The sequence below is a fragment of the Mastomys coucha genome, unplaced genomic scaffold (genome assembly GCF_008632895.1).
Source record: "Mastomys coucha isolate ucsf_1 unplaced genomic scaffold, UCSF_Mcou_1 pScaffold14, whole genome shotgun sequence".
Taxonomy (NCBI): Eukaryota; Metazoa; Chordata; class Mammalia; order Rodentia; family Muridae; genus Mastomys; species Mastomys coucha.
In genome coordinates, this window is record NW_022196896.1 from 46,359,970 (window position 1) to 46,371,129 (window position 11,160).

Sequence of the window (11,160 nt, forward strand, 5' to 3'; positions counted from 1 at the left end):
TCTTTTTACTCATCTCAGAAGCATAGGTGTCAAGCACCATCTGTGTTAATTAGACTTTCTATTTAATTTCACATTTTGGTTATTGTACTTTTCCAAACATTACTTACAACACTACCAAAACAAGCCAGCTTGTGATTAATTGGTAATGTTGATAATGTTTTGCAAAGACGTGTGTATATGTGCTTACATACAGGCATATTTCTTTTAAAACATGAAACATGTATATATTATATATACATATATATGTAAGTGTTCTTAGTGTGTGTGTATTGTGTATATATATGTATGTATGTATATTTAATTTTAGTAAAATGAAAATTGAAAATCATGGTCATTTTTGTCTAGCTGATTTTCTGTTTTGTTCTGGGAGAAATTAGCCTCAATCATGTCATATGACTTCTAGAGCCAAGTTATTCTCTCAGAGATTTTGGAAGCATCTGATCCTTTTCCCATCCTCAGTAGCACAGCCAAATTCCTGAGCTTATGTCACGCTGCCCAACGTTCCAAAAGGGGTTCATTTCACTTCAAGCATGTTCCTAGTCTTTCGTCTAGGCAAGTGTGTGTTAGATTAGATTGGCTTGCTGTAATACACTGAAGAACTTTTGTGGAACATATTTTGCTATCTTTCATAAGAATCCAATATGCCCTTCATGAAACCTTCAAGAGTTCTTAGGAAAATGATCACGAATTGATAATATAACCTTTAAAAGTTTTATTTTATATCTTCTACTTAGTCTGAAAACATTTTATTCTGGATGTCAATGTTACTACATGGTTTTGTGTTTTGAAGATTACTAATTACATGGAAAATTTATCATATAATGCTGATGCAATTAAAGTATAGGATTGTAGGGGTGATTCTGATGCTAAGGTCTGTTGCCCAATTGGTTCATAATCCATCAATAAAGATGCTAGCAGCCAATGAGCTGGGCAGAATTGGTGGGACTTCTAGATCCCCACAGGCAAGTTGTAGATGGAGGAGAATGAGGAAAGAAGGAGGCAATAGCTACAGGAGATAAAACCAACCAGCCATACGAATTTTTGGTTGTAGTGGTCAATGGCCACTCTATCTGATTGTATCTGGGCTGGCAAGGGAGGTTTAGGAGTGCCCAGTCATTGAGTTAGCAAAGGCATTTTCGGATTAACTGGCTTGTGTGTGTGTGTGTGTGTGTGTGTGTGTGTGTGTGTGTGTTATTTTTTATCTATGGATCCAAGGGAATCTGTGTGGGGGCTGGTAGCACAGTCTACCTGGAGCTTAAAGCAGGGTAGCAACAACTATAGGCTACATAGGATATTGTATTAGGGGTCTTTAGAGTAACAACTTATAAAATGAACCTCTCTCTCTCTCTCTCTCTCTCTTTCTCTCTCTCTCTGAGTGTGTGTGTGTGTGTGTGTGTGTGTGTGTGTGTGTGTGTGTGAGAGACCTTTTTAGAATGACTTACACCCTGCAGTCTAGCTAATTTAACAATGTCTGGCTCAGAACAGAAAGTCCAAGAATCCATTGTTCTTCATTCCACATTGTAGAAGTCTCAGGTAATCTTCAGTATATTCTGGAATCCTGAAGAAGTAGGCTCTAATGCCAGTAAAGAAATGGACTTGCAAGGTGAGGGCAAGCAAACAGAACAAAATTTTCAAGTCCTTATATAGGTTTCCAGCAGGTGTGGTCCAGATTAAAGGCATGTGTTTTCCTGCCTCAAAGATTCAGATAATTGATCTACTTTCTTCAAATTAAGCAAAACTGTCTCACAATCATGTTCTCCATTTGGGGATATTATTGAATTCTAGATGTAGTCAAATTGACAGCCAAAAATAGCCATCACAGACATGTATTTTTAGTGAAAATATTTAATGAAATTACTTATTTATTTATTTATTTATTTATTTATTTATTTATTTATGGTTTTTCAGGACAGGGTTTCTCTGTGTGGCCATGGCTGTCCTGGAACTCATTCTGTAGACCAGGCTGGCCTCAAACCCAGAAATCTGCCTGGTTCTGCCTCCCAAGTGCTGGGATTAAAGGGGAGCGCCACCTCTGCCCAGCTTAATGAAACAATTTAATCTACAACATACCCAAACTTATGAGACACAATGAAAGCAGTGCTAAGGAGAAAGTTCATATCACTTCAAAAAGAAATTAGTACAATTTCATATAATATACCTGAAAGCTCTAGGAAAAAAAAAAAGAAAAGAAAGGACACGCAAGAGGAGGAGATAGCAGGAAATAACCAAACTAAAGGCTAAAATCAATAAAATAGAAACAAATAGAATAATGCAAAGAATCAATGAAATACAGAGTTGGTTATTTGAGAAAATCAACGAGAGACAAACCCTTATCCAAACTAACTAAAAGGCAGAGAGAGAATATCCAAATTAACAAAATCAGAAATTAAGAGGGACATAATAACAGAATCCTAGGAAATCCAACAAATTATTAGATCTTACTTCAAAATTATTTACTCTACAAAATTGAAAAATATAAAAGAAATGGAAAATTTTCTCAGTAGACTCCATTTACCAAAGTTAAATCAAGATCAGATAAACAATTTAAATGGACCTATTGCCAGCAAGGACATAGAAGCAGTAATTAAAATTCTCCCAACAAGAACAAGAACAAGAATAAGAATAACAACAACAGCAACAACAACAACAAAACCAGAGCCAGAATTCTTTAATGCAGAATTCTACCAGATTTCTACTAATACTCCTCAAATTGCAAACAGAAGGAACATTGCCAAAGTCATTCTATGAGGCCACAATAACCTTGATACCTAACCATACAAAGATTCAACAAATAAAGAGGATTATAGTCCAATTTACCTCATGAGCATTGATGCAAAAATATTCTACAAAATACAAACTGAATCCAAGAACATATATAAAGGTCATGTACCATGATCAAATAGGCTTCATCTCAGAGATGCAGAGATAGTTCAACACAAGAAAATATATCAGTGTAATAATCTACCATATAAAAAAGTGGAAGGAAAAAAGCATGTGAACAACTCTTTAGATGCTGAAAAGGTCTTTGACAAAATCTATCACCCCTTCATGGTAAAAGTCTTGGGGAGATTAGTCATACAATTTACAGTAATCCTACAGCCAAATTCTAATTAAATGGAGAAAAACTCAAAGCAATTCCACTAAAACCAGGAACAAGACAAGACGAGGTTATCCACTCTCTCCATATCTATTCAATATAGTACTTAAAATTCTAGCTATATGACAACTAATGGAGATAAAGAGGATGCAGGAAATTTGAGTTGGAAATGCTCTATTTGTAGATGAAATAATAAGTGACCCCAAAAATTCTATCAGGGAAATCGTAAAACTGATAAATAACTTCATCAAAGTGGAAGGATACAAAATTAACTAAAACAAACAAACAAACAACTCAACAACAAAAAGTATCTTTTCCAAATTTAAAACAGGCTGAGGAAAAAAAATCAGAGGGAACCTAATTGTTCACAATAGCCACAACTTATATAAAATATCTGATGTAACTCTAACCAAGAAAGTGAAAGACCTGAATGATAAAAACTTCAAGTCTTTGAAAAAGGAAATTGAAGAAGATATCTGAAGATGGAAAGATATCCCATGCTCATGCATCACTAGGATTAACATAGTTTAAGTGGCCATTCTATCAAAAGCAATCTTCGATTAATACAATCCCCATCAAAATTCCAACAAAATTCTTTAAAGACTTTGAAAGAACAATACTCACCTTCATATGGAAAACAAAAACAAAAAACAAACTAATCAACCAACAAACAAACTCTCAGGAAAACTAAAACAATCCTGAACAATGAATAAATTCTGGAGGTACTACCATCCCTTATTTAAAGCCCTACTACAGAGATATAGTAAAAACAAACAAACAAACAAACAATCAAACACCTGGATGGTAAAAGCATAAAAACAGACAGGTTGATCAATGGAATCAAATCAAAGACCCAGACATAAATCAACACTTCTATGGACAGCTGCTATTTTATAAAGAACCCAGAAATACACAATGGAAGAAAGAAATCATGTTTGACAAATGGTGCTAGTCTAAATAAATGTCAGTATGTAGAATAATGCAAGTCAATTCATATCTATCATCCTGTATAAATCTCAAGTCCAAATGGATCAAAGGCCTCATCATAAAACCAGATACAATGAATTTGATAGAATAGAATGTTTAGAATAATCTTGAATGTGTTGTCACAGGAGACAACTTCCAGAACAGAACACCAATAGCTCAGGCACTAGATTTAACACACAAATTTTTGTTTAGACAAAGGACACAGTCAGTGGGACAAAACAGCAGCTTATAGAATGTGAGTAGATTTTCACCAATTACACATCTGACACATATATTCAAAATATATAAACAACTCAAAAAACTAGAGATCAACAAACTAAACAATTTAATGAAAGTTGGGGTACAGATATAAACAGAGTTCTCAACAGAGGAATATCAAATGGCTGAGAAATACTTAAAGAAATAGTCAATACCCACAGCTATCATTTTCATGTGAATCAAAATGACTTGAAGATTCTACCTGTCAGAACGGCTAAGATCAAAAACACAAATGATAGTTCATGCTGAGAAGGATGTAGACCAACAGGAACATTCTTCCATTGATGCTATGAGTGCAAACTCGTACAGCCATTTTGGAAGTGGTGGTTTCTCAGAAAATTGGGACTTGATATATCACTCCGAGGCAAGTACCCAAAGATTATTTCATTCTATCACAAAGAAATTTTGCTCAACTATGTTCATAGCAGCATTATTCATAATAGCCAGAAACTAAAAACAACCTAGGTGTTCCTCAACTGAAGAATGGGTATAGAAAATATTTTATATTAACACAATGGAATATTATTCAGTGGTAGGCTTTCTGACTGCAAAGCTATAACCTCCAGAGTACAAGATGACAATTTTCAGCTGTAAACAATTTTCTGGAGCAAGAGAGTAGCTGTGAAATGTTGGCATCTAGCACCATAGAATCCAGGCAGGGAAAAGTGACTTTCAGAAAATATTGAGGCTGTCCAGTGAGATCTGAGTGGTCAGGTAAGATTCTTCACTTGAGTATCAGTTAACCACAAGAATAACTGGCACTTGAGTAACAGAGATGTTAAATGCTAATCCGTCTTTCAAGAATTTGACTGTGGATTCCAGAAGATGTCCTTAGCTCTATTTTCCCAATTGACAACTCTCTCCAGGCAGTCTCTGCTCTTACTCTGTTGGAGTTTATTTCCACCTTTTAAGAATTCTCCAAACCAGTGTTTGCCAAATCAATAAGACACACCCTTTATCTGCCTGAAAAAGGAGGGAATAAGGTACAGGAAGAGAAAAAGAGTACTTAAAAAAGCATATTCAAAGTCTAGGATAATGAACACAAGTCATAGTAGAAATTCATATTGACTTAGGATGAAAAACAGAAGATATGCTACTCATACCTTCCAGTGACATTAAATAAAGTCATTTTCTTGCCAGGGTAACTTTTATTAACAATTTATTTTTTTCTCATCTAGATAGATTTCCAAGAACCCTCTTCTTCCTAGAGGTTTTAGTCAATTTTTGTTTTTGCCACTATGACAAATACATAAGAAAATCAAAGAAAGGAAGATTTATTTTAACTCAATTTTACAGGCTTCTGGGCCCAGGTATGATAAGGCAGTTGTGTGACAGAGTGACACAGCTTACTGCATGGTGGACTGAAGATGAGCCAGGGCTTCAAATATACCTTCAAGACACATACTCTGTGATAAACTCCATGTAACTTGGACTTACTTCCCAAATACTATGGTGTTTTCATGAAAAAAAAAAAAGACACATTAACTCAAGTGTCCAAAATGAAAATTTCCAGTTCTCCAAGGCTGTTTTCTGTGGGTATATAGAATTGTTATAATAAAGAAATTTGTGTTGACCTCTGCAAATATGAATCCTTTTGTCAAATCACGAGGGCAGAGATATAAGAAGCTAAGAAAGTGGTTAACGGGGGACTTAACAAACACTCTCTTCAAGGGAAAGAAAGGGAAAAAATGCAGTTAAGATTTCTCTGTAGGAAAAAGGGGCCCTCTGGCCCAAAAAGTCTTTGCTGATAAGAAATTCTCCAGGGATGGATGGCTAGCTAGGGCAAGCAACTTAACATTTAGAAACAGCCCTTTGGAACTTGAAGGAAAAACACAGACTGGAAACTCCTGGCAGTGATCTCACTGGGAAGGGTAAATAGAATAGATATCATGGATAGACTGGTGATGGGTGGAAATGGGAACAGGAAGGATCAGGTATGTGAGTGGGGTGGGGATGGATAATGGAAAGAGAGAGTACTGGGAGAGACACCTGGAACTGGGGGACACTTAGGGGATAAGGTAGAAATTTAGTTCAATCGAAACTCCCAGGAATCTATGAGGGTGATCCTAGCTAAGACTCCTAATAAGCCTTGTACATTTCTCTATAGAGTCGATGTAATCAGTGGTAGGCTTTCTGACTGCAAAGCTATAACCTCCAGAGTACAAGATGACAATTTTCAGCTGTAAACAATTTTCTGGAGCAAGAGAGTAGCTGTGAAATGTTGGCATCTAGCACCATAGAATCCAGGCAGGGAAAAGTGGCCTGTGATGGAGCTTGAATCTTCTTAGCACTATGCTCTATGTTTCTGCTTCAACGATGATTCACAAATAAGGGGATAAAAGGATAAGAACTCACCATTTACAGCCTTGTACAATGCCAGCCACTGTGGGAGATGTTTTTGTCACCACATTGATTTGATCTTGATGTCTTCTGCGGAAAAATGAGAAAGCTAGGGTTCAGAGAGTCAATCACTGCTTGTGTTCACATCACTATTCAGTGGCAGCTTTTGTTTATTTGTTTGTTTTCTGTTTGTCATGTGCCTGAAGTCAAATATCTTTTTTCTTCTCCCACACATCAGATATTTTAGAGGTGGGGGAATTTTGGTAATGGAGCAACTTCTTCATAGTAAGGTAATTTGAAGACAGTGAAATGACTGCACTGTGTCCACATTTGCCTCAGGACACTAAAATAAAACACAGGCTTTCAGTGCCTGCTGAGTAGTTAGTCACGGATTATAGCCAAATTCCTGATTTGATTATCTGCAGAAAAGAAAGAAAATCAGTGTCTGGTTCTTGTTTTCCAACATCAAATACTAGGAGACTGTATTAATATATTTCAATTATTAATTCTACCATTTTTTTCTGAAAACTCTGTTTTTGAGAGTTATTGGATTCATTGTTTATAAAACAGGGAGAAATATGTTTTTACTTCTTTTGACCTTTAAACATTTGTAATTCTCCTACTTATTTCTTATGGACAATCTAAAGAAGATCTAATTGCCTAGGAAGATGTTTATTGTTAAAAGCACTTCAGCAACTGCTAGTATAAATGGCTACTGAATTGGTTGAAAGTATTTCAGCAGGTAAAGGACACAAGGGCCATGAGAGAGGATGCAAAAGTAGTTGTTTTTCTAGTCTAACTCTGTTATAGAATTTTCCTTTTTCTTTGTGGTGGCTAAGTGGATTGGAATGTAATCAACACTGGTAGTGTGAAATCCAAGTTCCACGGTTTCATAATGGTTCTAACTGTATAGAAGCTTATTGAGATGTATAATCTTGGGTCTAGGCAAGTGTATATATTAGTGGCTACATCAATCAAGCTACATGGTGTCTTTTCAATAAGATAATTTATATATAAAAGAAACAACTTCCAAATAACTCTCTACTTTATTCTGCCAAACTCTCAGTTTTTGTTCTCTGAAACAAAATACCTGAGACTGGTTTCTTTATTAAACTGAGTTATTTTCTGTGTTTCTAGAGGCTGAGAAATCTGAGATCAAGAGGTCAGAAAGTTCAGTGTCTGTTGAGGAACTCCTGCATCTCACAGAAAGACCCTTCTCATGGCTTTGTCATGAGGCTTTCTCCATGGAGAGTTTTAGAGGTGTGACCTCCCTTAGCCTCACGCTGGCTGGACCAGATTTTGTTCTTGCCACAAAGCAGCTGGCACACTTAGGTGGAGTTCCTGAAATAAAGAAAGCCCTTTTGTCCTTCCTCTTCTCTGCCTCTTCTGAACTTCCTGTTAGGAGCCACGCCCTGCTGAGCTGCTTCACCTGCCTTCTACACAGAACAACAAGATGCTAATTAGAGCATAAGATGCTGGCTTACTGGGGAATGGGTTTCCCTGCCTATACATTCTCAGATTCTGAAATACACACTGGATCTTGATCGGAACCTTTGACTTGGTCTGATTATTTCTCTCGCAGTCTGATTCCCCTGTTTTCCCTCAGACCCCTGCCTCTCTTTCAGGAACACAGTTTGCGTAGCTGCTGGTGGCTACAAGAGGGAACATGGCACCTTCCTTTTTGCACAAACGAGTATATCAAACCTACTCAGAGAGAAGAAGTTGGGAGAATAAGAAGCAAAATTTTGAATATTTAGCAACTCTCATGTTGTCCTTTCTTCTTTTTTTTTTTTTTTCTGGGTGAGAAATTAGGATAGTAACTGGAAGAAATCTTGCACCCAATTCTCTAATTTAAGGTCAATTTTTTTAGCCAGACATACTGACAACTTTAGATATCAGACCCCTGTCACAATTTTCACAGTAGTGTCGACATTTGTTCTCTGGATCTTCTCTTTTCAACACTCCTCTATAATCCTTCCTGATTTTCAGAATTCAAGCCTGAATTCAACATGGCTAATGTGTTCAATATTCAGTCACCAGTCACCAGACACATCTAGGATACTAAGCCTCTAGACCCTTATTTTGGTGATAGGTCTGAGCACTGGTTGCGGTGTTGAGAGAGGAAGCAGGTCCATGAAACTATGCCTTTAAACTTTGTATTAAATGTTCTATCCCTTTATCTGCCTCCTAGGTGACATTAGGTGAGTTGTTTCTCCCTGCCATGAAGTTTTGCTAAGGCCAAGCAAACTAGAAGTGAACTCTCTAAAACTATGAGCTATATAAAATCTTTCCATGTTTAAATTGTTTCCTCATGCACATTGATCATAGCTATGAGAAAAAACGGCAAGGCCAAGTGAGAAGCTAAAGAAAGATCAATAGTCACAAAGTTACACAGAAGTAATTATCACAAGCCAGAAATAAACGGAAAAAGCCCATTTCCTTAAATATTTTGATGTCTCAAGTTAGAGAAGGACTTATCATGTAAACCACTTCAGCAAAATGTGATAAACACACATTTCATTATGTATTCTAGTAACTGTTGAAGACACATTTCCTCTTGGATGTACAGATCATGAAAATTATGTACAACATGCTACTGGATACCTAAGAGTCTGAGAGTCCTAACTCTAAGATAGGGGATTTAACTTAGGATGCAAGCAGAGATTGACATATATTGTCAGATCCCTGAATTCTAAGTCCCAGATTATCAGTGTAACTGCTAAGATATTTTTGGCTTCAATAAGGAAAAATTATATATCAATCTATGTGCAAAGAATAATTAAATCAAATGTAAAAGAAACTTTTATGTTGATATGATATAATTAATATGGTAAAATCATATTTGTTAGTGTTTTGAGAGTGTGAACAATTGATCCCTTAACTACTTATTTGTAAAACATCCACTGAATTCTTATAGAGACTCAGGTATTGACATTGTGCCAAGAATATAGTTTTAAGTTAAAAAAAGAAATTATGCTATTCAATAGTTCCATTTTCAATACAAGAATTCCATGAAGTAATAGATATGTTTCAAGTATCACATTCTTTGTTACTAGTTATTAAATAGTTATTTAGGAGTAAAAGCAAATTGTGAGTAGAAAACAAAAATATCAGAAAAAGGGAGAACAATGAATAGAAGATCTAGTCTTCTTGTATGAACAAATACTTCTACTCATTCAATAATGGTAAGTGATGAAATATTTTATGGGTACTTACTACTCACAAACTACTATACAAAACATGAAAAGCACAATTAAGGATAATATTCCTATTATCAAGATACTGAGTGTAGGAATTTCATAGTTACATATACATGTGTACATTCATATATAATTATAATACAATATTAGTAATATGTAGAATATACTTACATAATTACATATATTATAAAATTATATAGTTACATATATAATTATATACATTTTATATCAGTTGGAATTGTATAATCCCTATCAATATTTGAAGAGCATATTGTCAGTTCTTGAGGTCTTTGGAGGCTCAGTGGAGGTGCCATTTATGCTGGCTCTTAACCACTGGATATTTTAAGCCTATAGGTATAAGAAGAAACAGAGTTTTAAATGGAGGGGTGAAAAAGCAGTGAATTGAAGGACATGCACACAGGGTAGTTCGTTTACCTGCTAGGATAGGATTTAAAACTTTGGCTGGGGCCATGTTAAAAAGGAACCCACATAACATGCTTGAGAGTCTGTCTTTTATTTAAAGGATTGAAGAATGTTACAATTCAGTGTTGGTAATTTTTGGCTGGACTATGTAGGTGTTTTTTGTCATTCTTTGTCATTCTAGCCTCTGAAGTTAAGCCTTAACCATGAGCAAATGTTGATGTGTAAAGAATTTAGGATCAACTTCTCTAGGGAAATTTATAGTAAAGTTTTAGGTTTGATTCTCTCAAGAAGTTTCCTTTGAGAAAATTAAAAAATCTGTTTCACTGTGTATTGACTATAAGTTTTAAAATAAATGGTGGAATGCTTTTGGATTGCCAGCTGCTGAAAAGCAAAAATAATATATTAAGTAATGGAAATGTGGGAATTAAAAATTTCAGAGAAAGCTCAGACAAACCCATCATTTCTTTCATTATCTTGGTGTCAGGTTGCTTGCTTGTGTCTTGTCCTCTAATATGTCCTCAGTTGCTCCCATTCAGTGCTTTCTTAGTTCTCCAAGGGGTGAAACACATTTTGGAATCTGGCACACTACTCTTGGCCTCGGTGGCAGAGAAGACTCAGAGTATTTTCATGTGACTTCTAGAGGAAGAGAGTGGGTGGTTGACATCCATCCTTCTTTGGCCCCCGCTGTTCTCACCTTGTACCAATTCTTGCTGGAGTTAAAGTTTTGAGCACATAGCTCTGATAAGTCCCAACTTTGCAAATTCTTTTCCTTAATCTGAGCTTTCACAATTTTCTTCAAAAGATGGCTTTGCCAGCTGACTGTCAGTTAGTTTAATTCCATATATAAATTTATGC

At 35.8% G+C, this 11,160-nt stretch overlaps 1 long non-coding RNA gene across 1 annotated transcript; it reads left to right on the forward strand.

Moving 5' to 3' along the window:
• Nucleotides 1-4,225: 4,225 nt before the first annotated feature.
• On the forward strand, nt 4,226-8,232 carry LOC116089075. Its single transcript, XR_004118143.1, has 2 exons — nt 4,226-4,319; nt 7,820-8,232. It is a non-coding gene; the product is annotated as an uncharacterized LOC116089075 (long non-coding RNA).
• The last annotated feature ends 2,928 nt before the right edge of the window (nt 8,233-11,160 follow it).